A 15,404-nucleotide genomic window follows, 5' to 3' on the forward strand; every position below is an offset into this window, starting at 1 on the left:
TCTACAGACATTATCACAGTGGAATATAGCTAGACTTCATCACTGCAAGTATTTACACAATGGCACCTTTCATCCCAGGTCTTCCAAACCTTACGTCTTACAACACTATGATACTCATGTTACAGAGGGATAAGCCAAGATTTAGCAATATGTATAAAGTCAGAGAGCAGGAATTGGCAGAGTCAAGAATACAGCCTCGGAGTTTCTTACTCTAGACTCTCAGGTTACATCTACTCTTGAAGCTAGGGATGGGATTCCTAGCTAGCAGAGACATACTGCTCATGGTAACTCTCATCAATGTAGCTTGCTAAAAATCATCCTGTAGCTGGGGTATCACAGGCAGAGGCAAGTGGCGGCACTGGTTGGCTGCCCCAAGTACGTACCCTTGGGGTCCAGATGGGTTTGCACTTTGGAGAGCGAGCCCATGCCCATGCCAGCTTGATGAAATCTAGTGCAAGTATATTGATGTGGGTTGGGACTCACACCCCCAGCTCCAAGTGTAGATGGATCCATAGTCTCTTACTCTAGAATTCCTGGATCTTGTTCTTGTCCCTTAAACGAGATGGGAAGCATCCACCACGATTTCCAGAACAACATTCTGGCCAACTCCAAGGGTTAAAAAAAAATCACAAGTCAGCCCCCAAAATATCACGAGATTTGCGTAAATATTAACAATATGTTTAAAAATAGCTATTTTGGATTTATTTTTATTTGTTTTCTGGTGTCATAGCCTTTAGGGTTCATGTTTTCATGCTTTCTCCACAACTAGGATGGGTAGAAAATTTCATTAAAGAAAACTAAGCTGTAAAATAGACTGTAATAAGCGATTCTCACATAATCACATAACTCCAGGAGTTGGGACTACAAGAAAAGCACAAAATATTGGGACATTCATGATATAATTGTGAGAATTGGCAACACTGGATCACACCATGTTTAGGGCAACCCTATTGCTTCAATGATTATTAGTTACGAGCTTCATTGAATTGCACCTTGTTGATTTCAGAACAATTCTCCAATGACCTTGACAAATTGGAGAATTGGTCCAAAACCAAAAAGATGTAATTTAATAAAGACAAGAACAAAGTACTGCATTTAAAAAGGAAAAACAGACAAATGCACAACGACAAAATAGGGGAAAACTGGTTAAGCAGTAGTGCTGCAGAAAAGGATCTGGGAATTATAGTGGATCACAAATTGAATATGAGCCAACAGTGTGATGCAGTTGCAAAAAAGGCTAATATTCTGGGGTGTATTGACAGGAGTGTCATATCTAAGACACAAGAGTTAATTGTTCCAATCTATTTAGCACTGGTGAGGCCTCAGCTGAAGTAGTGCGTCATGTTTAGGGCATCATGGTTTAGGAAAGATGTTGATAAATTGGAAACAGACCGGAGGAGAGCAACAAATATGAAAGATTAGAAAACTTGACCTATGAGGAAAGGTTAAAAAAACTGGGCAAGTTTAGTCTTGAGAAAAAAAGACCTGATAACTGTCTTCAAATATGTTACGGGCTCTTATAAAGGGGACAGTGATCAACCAACGAAGGTAGGACAAGAAGTACTAGGCTTAAGGGAGATTTAGGTTAGCTATCAGGAAAGACTTTCCAACTCTAAGGGCAGTTAAGCTCTGTAATGCGCGTCCAAGGGAGGTTATAGAATCCCCATCATTGGAGGTTTTTAAGAACAAATTATGCAAATACTTGTGTCAGCTGGTCTAGGTTTACTTGGTTCTGTGTCAGCACAGTGGGCTGGACTAGATGACTTCTCAAGGTCCCTTCTAAGCCTACATTTCTATGATTCTATAGCACTGTATAAAGAACTACTTTGGATAATATAAATACAAATAACATTTGAGAATAGTTTCTCCAAGGGCCTGATCCAACGTCGAAGACCTGTGAGCACAGTCCAGGTTAGATGATATCAGATAGCAGTAACGTATTTAAAATCTTTACTGAACAGAGTATAGTCAGCAAATGGCTCCTTCCTCTAGAGCAGATTTCTGACCCACTAATATAGTGGAGTAAACCAGTTTAATCCAAAGATCTGAAGTGTATTTTTGAGGAGCTGAGAACCAAAGCTGAGTCCAACATTACCACATTTACCAAGAAAGAGAAAAAAGTAATGCCCAGATCTGGTTCAGGCCTTTATATTAATTCAGCGCCAATCAGCAAAACTTACTTGATGCTTATCAGCTCTGCTCATTATCTTACATGTCAGAAGCACTAAGATGTCATCATAACAAAGGCTTATTCACAAAGGTCTTTGGAATTATCAGTTCACAATAATGTCATGAGGCACATTAGTCATGTTTACAGTCCAGCAGGATTCATATTTCATTTAAAAATATGATTCAATCTTCATATCACAGTAAGAAAGAAAAGGAGAAAATAACATGCCTGTAAAACACTAGACCATTTAAATGAATTTCTAATCGCAAGCACATGCTGGCTGTTTTTGGGTAATACCTCATTTTCCAATCTCGGGTGAAATGCTCTGCTTCTCCAAGACCCAAAATTATGATGGAACATGACTACAGAAACAAACCAATTGCTAAATGACAGTTCCAATCATATTTAGGTGTCAGATTAATGATATGAAGGACAAAATGGCACAAAAAGCAAGGAGATGATGACGTTACAAGGAAAGGAGCAAGGCAGATCCTTTACTCTTTTAGTTTAACGAGTCTCTTGCCCTGCCACAAACAACACTTGTCTGCAGACCTTCAAACTACCTCCATTTGCAGGGAAGTTCAACATAAACCAGCTTCAGGAATCACCCTTGGCTTCTGTCAGGAACCATTACTCTGACCAGGCTGAAAGTGATAAACCTGCTTTACTTTATAGCTCTTCCCCTGGAAGACACTCTGGATAAAAAAGTCAACAGATTTTGATATCCTAATTGCTCATCTAATGTATTTTTAGTAGCAATTCCTGCATTCTCCTTCCATTTCGTAAGCACTAACTAAGAGAAGTTGAAGGGAAGAGAAAAGAAAAGAAACCTAAGAGGAAAGTATGGAAGCATTTATCTCATGAACCAGCTCTTCCTTCTGTTTGTCAACATGTTCTGGATCAAGCTACAATTCTTTATTTCTCAAGGGCTTTAAAATCTATACATCTTAGCACCTGACTTAACTAATCAGGAACCACTTGCAATGCAAACTTAAGACACTGGTCATGTCTCAGGAGGACACTGTAATGCACATAATGATGCGAAAGCTACAACTAACCACTGGGAAGCGATGGGCGAACCTGCTCAGCTAAAACCAAGAAGAGGTGGCATATCTGCTAAAGAAAAAGCATGATGCTGCTTGAGGAAATGCATCTGCCCCAAAACGTGTTCAGAGTGTGTACGAGTTGTCTTGGTTGCTCTCGGAAAGATATACAAACTAAAAGGAGTGCCTATCTGTCAGCATTTATTAAAATGTGGTTCTGAACACTGACAGAGAATATATGGAGAGGGAAGGGGCATGATTCTCATCTAGAACTACAAGTTATTGGGCTGGATGCAGGAAACGTAATGGGTGAAACTCTTTGGCCTGTGTCCTGCAGGCAGCCAGACGAGATGATCACAATGGTCCCTCCTGGCCTTAAAATCTATTAATCTGATCTTGCAACTGACATGGTCTTTGTTAACACAGTGGTCCCTGTATGTTTACATTATCTACCTGTGCAAACTACATGTCTATGGTAATGTTACATTTATATATTTACTGGCTTTGATGCTGAAGGGTACGCTATATGGGAACTAACTGGCTGATCTGGATTGACAGCAATATATAAAAAGATATATAGGTATCAGAACAGAGTAAATATTTCTGATGGCACCTGAATGCCTTTCATCACTTATAGAGTAATCTTGAATCAAAATTACAGTGGCATAAATCACACGGCCATTCTGACAGACTTAAGGAAAAGAGCTGCTGGAAGTTTAGGAAGGTCTGGCATGAAATATGTTTGTTCAGTCTTAATTCAATCCTTTTTGCTGACGTACATACATTCCGCACAGTTATACATACTTATGTGCATCTTTTGTTAATATTTTTGTTTTTATTTGAAACCATTGTTTTCTGCAGCTGCGAGATGGGACAATTCTGCTACCTTCTTCCAGTCTATCCACAGCCAGCTGGACTTTTATACCATGCTAACAATCATAGCATTTGAGTGTTTCACCACGGTCCAGAGAAGGGTGAGGAAAATGACAACAGAGAGACGTGACATGAGGAGAGGTTTAGCAGACTAGCGCTCTTTAGAATGGAGACAAACAAGAGATGGACAGGATGGAGGTACATAAAATAAAGAATGGTATTGAGATGGTCATTTGGTTAATTTATCCATTCTCTCATAATACAAGAACAAAGGGACAGACACTCATTACATTAGGCCCCTTGACACAACTTTAGCAGCCTAAAGGGATTTTAAAAGTGATTAAGCTAAACCTTCCTTTGATGCATTTAGTAACAGCCACTGTCAGAGAAATGACAATGGCCTAATTCCTGTTCCAAACCCCACAAACTGTATTGTAAACAAAGAGCCAAATTCAACCCCTGCATGTGTCTTCTGCTGAAGTCAATGGGAGTCGCATGTATGTTATCAAAGGCAGAGTTGGACTATAATAATAATGTGAACAAACTGCTGCTGTTTGGATGGCATCTCTATATCTGCTATTTGCTAGCATAACTAATCCAATAACGCTTCATTTTTAACGTACAGAATCTACCTATAAAAATCAGTGCAAGCAATGGGGTAATGGCCTTTTCAGAAGGCTACAGAAACCTAAATTACAAAAATATGCCCCCACATTTTTTTTTTTATGCAATGGCTCCAGGGTTATCACTTGAGCAATGAAGTTGTCTGCTTAGCCTTTGTCCCTGGCTTTGAGTCTCCTTGTGTGTAGGATCAACCCAGACCCTCTATCTAAACTTGGAATGAGACCCTGGGGGTTCCCAAGGTCCATTCCAGTTATAATGTGTTAACCAGAATGTATTTCATTCCACCCCATCTTGTCACAACCAGTGCGGGGGAACTGACTCAGTCTATGTTCTGGCTATTATGATCTCCACTGCAAGAATTTGGGTGCTTCGTGCAGCGTATTCAGAGAGGGAAGGCGAGAGTAACAAACTGTATTCCCATGTATGATCTTTTCAGTGCTGTGCGGTTGGATTCACTGGCCACTATCATCCCGCTATGTTTGCTGCCTTGCTGACCTCACAGGAAGAGGCAGAATGGAGAGACAACCAAAGCAGGACACTAAAAGGCTTAATGCCCATATTGGTAAGTCTATTACAAGTCTATAACTTTGCTCAGCCAGCGATGGGTATGAACATTACAACGCCTTGTTCCTGTGACACAGACTGTAGGGGGACACTAAATGACATCTTAAATCTTTAGTGCATTTCCCTTTACTCTCTCTACAGATGTCCTCCTCACCAGCAGCACCATTGGAAGGTACCCTGAAATATTGTTCAACCACCTCCTGTGTGCCTCCTAGTGGCCAGAGGTCACTCTACTGCGCTCTGCCTCCATTTCCCCTCTTCCGGGCCCTTTAAGAACTCACAGTTCAAAGGTGGTGCAAACAGTCCCCACAGGGGGTCCCATTTATTGAATTCTCTGATAGAGACTGGCTCTCTAGGCCCCAGGCAGTTCAATGTCTCTCTCCTGATTAGCCCAACATAGCACAAAATACATTCACAGAGTCTTCATTTCTGGGGATTTCCGCTCTCCCCTGCTTGCTCTTTCCCAAGATGCCTGCCTGGAGAGCTTTCTCTCACTCGCTCCTGCTTCTTCAGCTCGTTTCCCTGCCGACTCAGGGCCCTGCAGGGCCCATCTTGCTCCCTACAGTGTCCACAAACCTAGCTACCATTCCCTGGGCTCCCTGCTCCTCATTCCTGTGACTTGCTGCTTTTTTTATCCTGGGATCACCTTATTCAACTCAGGTGCGGCTCATCCTAGAAGGCTTAGCCCCAGGCGTTGTAGCCCATGGGCAAGCCATCCTATTACATGCCCAGTCTTTGTAATCCAACTCACTGAAGCATCTTCAGCTTCCTTTTGTTTTTAGGAAAGAAACTTTCCCATTGTTGTGTCTCATTAGAACACTGCAATACACATATGGAGGGATTTCACCAGGAAATACTCCTGGCCTTCTCCGGAGTCCAAGGACATGGCTGTGACATACCAGGACACAATCTAGTATGAAGGAGACAGACCGGGGGGGGGCGGGGGAAAGAAGGGGGCTGTGTCACCCCTGCCCTGCAACCTTGGGTGCCTTGCTGTAGCAGCTCCCACCTAGGCTGCTCACAAACAACCTCCAGCATGCAGGGCACCCCCTGAGTGTCTGTGTGTCACTGCACTCTCACCAGCCTTGGTTACATTGCAGGGTGACCCTAGCACACCCCCAGTCCTGAATCTTCCCCCAGAAATGTACGTTCTGTATGCCCAGCTCTGTTATTCCTTTAGGGAATAATATAACATCTTATCTTACATAGTTACACACACACTTCAATTTAACATACTGGCTTAGATAAAATAGCAAAACAAGTTTATTATTTATTTAGGAAACACTATTTCACTAGGAGGGTGGTGAAACACTGGAATGCGTTACCTAGGGAGGTGGTGAAATCTCCTTTCTTAGAAGTTTTTAAGGTCAAGCTTGACAAAGCCCTGGCTGGGATGATTTAGTTGGGGATTGGTCGTGCTTTGAGCAGGGGGTTGGACTAGATGACCTCCTGAGGTCCCTTCCAACCCTGATATTCTATGATTCTATGATTAACTATTAAAAAAAAGATTTTAAGTGAGTACAAGTAATGAGGCATAACAATTAGAAATGGTTACAAGAAAAATAAAGATAAAACGTTTACTAGTACTACTTACAAAACCATCTTAATTACACAGCACATTTTCTCACCATATGCTCCAGCAGATTACTGATCAAACTCTCAGGTCAGGAACCCTTGCCTAGAGTCCAACAGCTATTTCCTTCTCAGGTGTGGAGAATGAGGTGGGCAGGGTAAGAGACAGGGGTGCCTTGGGGTGTTTGTCCCTCTTTCTATAGTTTCAGTACCCCTCCTGAAAAACATTTCCAGCTGACACCAAGCAGACAAACAGTTTATATGGAAGGATATTCTCTGCTGTTTTTTTTCTCCTGTTGAAATTGAATTTCTTTTGTTTTCCCTCCCTGCTTGATGACTCTGTTAACTGCTTAAATGCAAATTAAGACAAGTACACATTGCTTCCTTTGTTTAGGACAGACCTGACTTCTGCCTGGGCAGGTTATGGGGTTTGGAATATGGGCTAATAAAATCCTACAGGGGAATCTTACAACTTCTCATACAATGTTGCCACACATATTTTACCAGGATAATACTGACCAACAAATTATGAGTTTTCAAATGATACCTTACAAGGCATCTCTTGTACAAAGATTATTGCAATAGTGTGTAGGATGTGAATACAGGGGTGTATTGTGTCACAACTGTCCATGTATTTCGTTAGGATAATACTGAATACATCCCTTACCAGCATGCCTAACATAACCTACTTCTGCTGCTGGTACATGGACTGCTGCCCTGATTCACCTCCTCTGGTCAGGAGAGTGCTGTTCAGCGATGTTACACTGAACTAAGACTAACCATTGCTTCTCCCTAGCCCACAAACTAAGGTCATGCTGCTCAGAGTACCAGCTAAAAAGATGGTGAAACTTCAAGAGTATGTAGGAATGGGTTAACTTGGTTCCCTTCCCCAGTGTCTGAAGAATTACTGCATGGCCACACACTTGCTTGCACCCTTTCCGGATTATTCTTAACACCTGCTGATCGATTTAAATAAGGAGCTTTGGGGGTACAGAAAGCATCTAGACCTGAGACATATATTACAGTATCCTGCAGTTATGGTAAAAACTTTACAATATTTGGACTTAGAGGATAATTATGGAGTAACTAATAAGTATGAAGGAAACAGTGACTGTAGTGGTTAGAGCAGGAGACCGAGATTCAGGATCTGGGTGTTCTATGGCCCCTGGGTCACTGTGTCACCTTTGCCATATCAGTTTAATCCCAGACCTCAGTTCAGTCATCAAAATAACGAGTACAATGCCCAGTACACACACTGTACATCACCGCGGCTGTTGTGAAGTGGGTGGTAAAATACTTGAAGGTCTTTGGAGGCAAGCTGCTATAGAATATAACCATTATTATTATAATAATAACACAGGATTCAGAGAGATACATTCACCGAGAAGCTCCATTCATTTAATTATCTAATAAAATGTTCAGAAGGTGCTGAATTCTGTGCAAACAACGGATTTGTTCTTCATACCCTATATCAGACAATCATTCCAATGCCTGGGGAAGAGGTACAGTGTCATCAGCTGAAAGAACTGGCAATGGGTGCTGAGTCTTCTTTGTATGATAAAGAGAGGTTCTGCATCATGTCAAAGACAGTATATAGCGCACGAGCGAGCAATGTGTGCAGGGTCAGGAGAGGCGGCAATCTCTCTATTTTGTCTAATTTCTTGTTTCCTTCCCAGATCTTTTCCCTTATTACATCCAGAGTAAAAATGAAGCACCCACCTCCAGGATGAATACAATAGTTATTATTTAGCAGCCATTTACATCCACTGTGGATTGTGGTGAAAATGTCAGAAAATTGGGGTAATATGTTTATTCAAGGATAAGTGCAGACTGCTGGTGTACACAGATTGCTCTCAATGATTTCACTTATTTTCCCTTATGCCATCTGTACCCATTCTCCCTAACGTATAGCTGCTTTTGTTAAACAATACAATATAGTAACTAGACATTAACTTTATATCAACCAGCTGTCAGTTCAGCAGAGACCTCAGAACTTTTCTTGGTGACAATCAAGATGCTACTGAAGTACCACATGGTGGTTTTGAATACTGGTGTGGACTAATTAAAGGTTGTGAAATTCAGGATTAGGAATCATCTGCTGAACTGACGTTGATGCCACTGAGGCCATACCCAGAGTAAGCTATTATTTATGTGAGAAAGCATGGCAGATTGTCTCCAATTGTTTTCTGTTCTGGGACACACAGAACAAACTGTGTATCAAGATATTTAGGACAAATGTAACAGGTCGGATTCTTATCTCAGTAAGAATGGTGTAAATTAGGAGCAACTCTACTGAATGCAATGGAATTACAGTAATATAAGAAGGGAGTGAGCAAGATTAGAAGCAAACCTAGTAAGTAAAGAGTTACATCCAGTTAGAATCCACCCCTTCATTTTGGTTGCATCTTGACTTATGAAGCTGGATATAGGGATAAATGGTGTCTTGGGAGCTGAAGATAAGGGGCTTACAAAAATCTAATTTTATGGTGCATTCTCTTAATATTTTATTTTATTTTAAAAAGCACTGGAAATTAAACACATTATTTAACCTAATTACTGCCCCAAAGGCAGCGGTGAATAATATTAACGGAATCTTTTTTTTTCCCATGGCAGGTAGTTACTAGCAAATTAATCAAGTGAATTAATTAGATGCATTAAAGTGTACAGCACCAGATAGAAGTGGATTCTGCAGAAACCAGAAGTTGTGATGAAAATTAGATTTTGTTGGCAGTCACTATGAATGTTTATCCAAACACCTCCAGGAAAAGGGTCATTTTAATTCAGTGATATGCATTGGAAAAATGGGAAGTTAAACTCCCTTCTCTACTCCAACCAGACTTATCAGCATCACATCCCAGTATCTCCTAGCTAACCTTTCACACTATAACAGGTATTGGATATTTTCAGTATCATAGGTGTTTGGCAGCTACGTTCCCTTCCTCCTACCCAGAGTTTTCCTCTTCTTTCCTTCCCTTTCCAACAATTTGCAAGAATCATTCTGGATAACCGCTTTCCTGGAAATCCCCCAAATCCAGCCAGCATGGATTCACCAAGGGAAGGTCATGCCTGACTAATCTAATCGCCTTCTATGATGAGATTACTGGTTCTGTGGATGAAGGGAAAGCAGTGGATGTATTGTTTCTTGACTTTAGCAAAGCTTTTGACACGGTCTCCCACAGTATTCTTGTCAGCAAGTTAAGGAAGTATGGGCTGGATGAATGCACTATAAGGTGGGTAGAAAGCTGGCTAGATTGTCAGGCTCAACGGGTAGTGATCAATGGCTCCATGTCTAGTTGGCAGCCGGTATCAAGTGGAGTGCCCCAAGGGTCGGTCCTGGGGCCGGTTTTGTTCAATATCTTCATAAATGATCTGGAGGATGGTGTGGATTGCACTCTCAGCAAATTTGCGGATGATACTAAACTGGGAGGAGTGGTAGATACGCTGGAGGGGAGGGATAGGATACAGAAGGACCTAGACAAATTGGAGGATTGGGCCAAAAGAAATCTGATGAGGTTCAACAAGGACAAGTGCAGAGTCTTGCACTTAGGACGGAAGAATCCCATGCACCGCTACAGACTAGGGACCGAATGGCTAGGCAGCAGTTCTGCGGAAAAGGACCTAGGGGTGACAGTGGACGAGAAGCTGGATATGAGTCAGCAGTGTGCCCTTGTTGCCAAGAAGGCCAATGGCATTTTGGGATGTATAAGTAGGGGCATAGCGAGCAGATCGAGGGACGTGATCGTCCCCCTCTATTCAACATTGGTGAGGCCTCATCTGGAGTACTGTGTCCAGTTTTGGGCCCCACACTTCAAGAAGGATGTGGATAAATTGGAGAGAGTCCAGCGAAGGGCAACAAAAATGATTAGGGGTCTGGAACACATGAGTTATGAGGAGAGGCTGAGGGAGCTGGGATTGTTTAGTCTGCAGAAGAGAAGAAGGAGGGGGGATTTGATAGCTGCTTTCAACTACCTGAAAGGGGGTTCCAAAGAGGATGGCTCTAGACTGTTCTCAATGGTAGCAGATGACAGAACGAGGAGTAATGGTCTCAAGCTGCAGTGGGGGAGGTTTAGATTGGATATTAGGAAAAACTTTTTCACTAAGAGGGTGGTGAAACACTGGAATGCGTTACCTAGGGAGGTGGTAGAATCTCCTTCCTTAGAGGTTTTTAAGGTCAGGCTTGACAAAGCCCTGGCTGGGATGATTTAACTGGGAATTGGTCCTGCTTCGAGCAGGGGGTTGGACTAGATGACCTTCTGGGGTCCCTTCCAACCCTGATATTCTATGATTCTATGATCCTATTCACACCAGAACAGAAGCCAGGAGTTCTTGGCTCCCAAGCCCTGCTCAGTTCACTAGACATTGCTGCCTCTCTTACATACACTTCAAACAAAAGCTACCGTGGTGCAATTTTGCACAAGTTATGTGAACTTTGAAACAAGCACATTTTCCCCTAAAGACATTTAGCAATAAATGTTTTGCCCTGTTCCACTTAGAACCAAATCTGTAAGTCACATAACCAGAGAGTATAAGATTTTCTGGTGCTCCAATCAGCCTTCAGCCATTATACATCTTTCATTTTATACCTACTCCTAAGAGATTATATTCATTGAACTTGTTTATGTCTCATAGCGACCACCCTTCTAACAGAGCCAAACTTTCCCTGAAAGAACATTGAACATTTTCAAAGAAATAAAAGCTTTGGAAATCACGGATGTGCTAGAAAATGTAAGCGTTCTCATAAGTGCTTGTTAGAGAGCGGAAAATGGAAGAATTGCTGATCCATACAACTTAGTGCTCCCACAGACCAAAGGAAAACAAGTGAGAAGTCACACTGTGCCAACCAATCAAATTTACTGGGAAACGCTACAGTTTCCCAGGTTACGGCATATAGTACTGAGAGCCTGATCTTAGGAAGAGCTGAGTATCCTCCCTTTCCACTGAAGATCCGCTTTTCTTTACATACATTACTTGAGGGCAGGACCTGTATCTCCTCTTTGTGCCATTCAGCCCCAACCTCACTCTGCGTGCCCTATAGTTAGGCTTGGAAGGATTAGATTTTCATCAGTAAATGTCGGTACACATCAATTTCACCATCCACACACAGACTGACAACAAAATATTTTCATCAAAATTTAGAGAAAGGCAAAGTAAGAAAAATGCTGTTTGCAGATTGATTTATGGATATTTACTTTGTCTATTTTGACATATGATGCTTACAATTTGTCTTTTAATGGTCATAAAGCTTTAACTTTTTGAATCACAGCATCATTAATTAATCATGGTCCAACACGCCCCCCCCACTCAATCTCACACAACTGTGAAAATTTAAATACATAAAAATCTAAAAAAAATTACTTAAAAATAAACATTGATATTATCCACTGAAATTATAGAAAATCAAAATCCAATTCTGCCAAACCTCATTAGAGTTAATAACACTGAAGTTACTGGTGACACTCATTACTGCCTGTATGGTCTGGGAAGAAGGGATGGGATCGCACATACTGGCATTTCCAGTTTGGTTCTATTTTCCCTAAAAAAAAAGTTTGTTGTCACCAGGGTTCAGTGTAATGTGGCAAACTTCGTACCAGGGAGCAACCTCCAGGTGCAAAAATATGCACAAGACTGAGAATAATAATAGAGAGAAAGCCAGAGAGGCAGCGGAGATCAGCTGCGACACGAATAAGCAATGTATGTATTCATTATTGTTTGCCTATCTTTCCTCTCAGTAACTTCAGCCTACTTACTGGCATGGAAAATCCCAGATGAAAAATTCAACTGCTTTCTGCTGGTTCTGATAGGCAACCAACAGACCAGTTAAATAATTTTAATTGAGTCTTCTGGGGCTTCTGCCGGGGACAAGGCTTCATGTTTGGTTACCATTCCCACAAGCTCCTTCTAGTGATTCTAGGTATTTTGGCCATGGTGCTAGACAGAGCATCAATGTTTTTCAGAATTGCAATGTCACAACAGATTGACCCAGCCTAATCCTTATTGCAGATTTCTTCAACCACATTCAAACACTGTCTGCTCAAGAAATGTCCAAGACTAGAAGAGAGAAGTCTTGCAGAACAGACCTGAGGTGTGCTAACAGAACTGCACATGGAAAGCTGCAGTATGTGCATTCAAGCTCCCTCTAGCCAGTGCTTTGAGGCACCCACTTTAAAGAGTCACCCCAATGTTTCTTTGGAAAGGTAACTGTCCAACTGAGGTTGATTGGTTGGTAGTGCTGTTATTTTCTGTTTTGTTCACTTTTTATTCATGTTAACAACGCAACACACAGTGAACAATACACATACAGATGTGCAACACTTTCATTATGGACTCCCCAAAACACTCAAAAGTCAGACCCATAAATCTTGTGAGGAAACTGGGCCAAGTTCTAAGAAAACTTGAACCAGTGTGCCATTCTTCATTAAACACCACAAAACTCACTGCCTTGGATGGCTTTGATTAAAGTAAAAATGGGGCAGAGAGGTGGTGTTCAGATCTGGATTAGGTTCTGGCTAGAGTTCGGAATTTGGGTTCAAGACCAACTCAGGGATCGGGCTTGGGTTTGGATTTGTTAGGCATTTTTTCAACTAAAGAAACTTAATCACAGTGACATGTTCTAACCTGGTTTTTAAAAAAACATATCATTTCGTACCCATATTTGAATCCAGAAATAGGACCAGGGAGAGTGACATGTTGATTAAGTCATCAGACAAAATGCTGATGTCTCTTTGGAATCGGCAGCAGCTGTTCCTAAGAGCAAATTGTGTCCCCTGTGGTGGAGCTGGCAGGCAGAAAGTTAACATTTAGCTCCTGCAGGAGCTGAACCCGTCAGTAACAGGCAGGGCTGAGTCAGCAGATATGCATTCTATCCAGAGAATATGGATGAAAGGAACTTCTGCCTTTACATTAATTATTTAATATAATTTACACAACCCTTCTGTTCGCAATCTGGATCTGCACAGAAAAACTGTTAACTGCCCCAGATCTCAGAAAATTTTAATAGTTACAGAGCACGAAGGAAGAACTTCTCAACAACAGCAATTGTTTAAAGCTGTTAGCACTTTCAGGCATGAATAGCTTTGTATAAAATCCTGCTTTACCTCTGACTCAGGCTCTCCATTCACAACGTCTGGCTATCATAGAATCATAGAATATCAGGGTTGGAAGGGACCTCAGGAGGTCATCTAGTCCAACCCCCTGCTCAAAGCAGGACCGATCCCCAACAAAATCATCCCAGCCAGAGCTTTGTCAAGCCTGACCTTAAAAACCTTCAAGGAAGGAGATTCCACCACCTCCTTAGATAACACATTCCAGTGCTTCACCACCCTCCTAGTGAAAAAGTTTTTCCTAATATCCAACCTAAACCTCCCCCACTGCAACTTGAGACCATTACTCCTCGTTCTGTCATCTGCTACCACTAAGAACAGTCTAGCTCCATCCTCTTTGGAACCCCCTTTCAGGAAGTTGAAAGCAGCTATCAAATCCCCCCTCATTCTTCTCTTCCACGGACTAAACAACCCCAGTTTCCTCAGCCTCTCCTCATAAGTCATGTGTTCCAGCCCCCTAATCATTTTTGTTGCCCTCCGCTGGACGTTTTCCAATTTTTCCACAGCCTTCTTGTAGTGTGGGGCCCAAAACTGGACACAGTTCTCCACAGAGGGCTGGTCACGTCCTCCCCATGCTGTGCTGCCCATAAGTGTCCCGGGGCACATATCTGAACCAGAGCCATAAGTAGAGTGGGCACATGGATGACCGTATTGGTCTCACCCAATCGCACAAACATCTCGCAGGGGGAGCAAGACAGCTTCTCCAAATTTCTGGGGTTGGTATCAGAGTGCCAGAAGCAATGATATGCTTCTGAAGGCACTGCCTCTGGGAACAGTGTCACAGTTGTTATGTGTGCATAAGCAGCCATTCAGAATAGCCACAAGTACAGTTCATCAGGTTTCCAGCCAACACACAACCACCCCCTGGCTGAGGACAGCTGTTTGTCTCCTTATAGCAGCACAAAACCACACCAGTTACTGGGATCACTGGAGGGAATAAAATTGCTCCCCAGTAAGATGCTTTATGGTAAATAGAAAAGGAAGACTTGGGGCACCTTAGAGACTAACCAATTTATTTGAGCCTAAGCTTTCGTGAGCTACAGCATCCGATGAAGTGAGCTGTAGCTCACAAAAGCTTATGCTCAAATAAATTGGTTAGTCTCTAAGATGCCACAAGTCCTCCTTTTCTTTTTGTGGATACAGACTAACATGGCTGCTACTCTGAAACCTGTCTTTATGGTAAATGTGACTCCTGAATACGTTTTCATAGCTAGGTTACAACTTTGGCCACAGTCAAAATGATGGATTTCTAATGTAAATACTTAACCCTGGGTGTCCCTTTCCAAGCCACGGAAACCTATTAAAATCTGCCAGTAACAAAGGGTTACATCATTGTCAAGACTTGAAAGCTCCTGGATTCTTATGTTGCAATTCCACACACATCTGCCGCTTCTGAATCTCTCGAATGTCTGTCTGGAAGAAGGTTGATAAAACTGCACAGCTCTCAGTTATGTTAAC

The 15,404-nt window shown here is 42.0% G+C and overlaps 1 protein-coding gene across 19 annotated transcripts in view; it reads right to left on the reverse strand.

The window, feature by feature from the left end:
• The window catches only part of HTR2C (5-hydroxytryptamine receptor 2C), a 459,369-nt gene that overhangs the window by 145,389 nt on the left and 298,576 nt on the right, over positions 1 to 15,404 (reverse strand). The gene's annotated exons all lie outside the window — the stretch shown is intronic.

The sequence above is a fragment of the Caretta caretta genome, chromosome 9 (genome assembly GCF_965140235.1).
Source record: "Caretta caretta isolate rCarCar2 chromosome 9, rCarCar1.hap1, whole genome shotgun sequence".
Classification (NCBI taxonomy): domain Eukaryota; kingdom Metazoa; phylum Chordata; order Testudines; family Cheloniidae; genus Caretta; species Caretta caretta.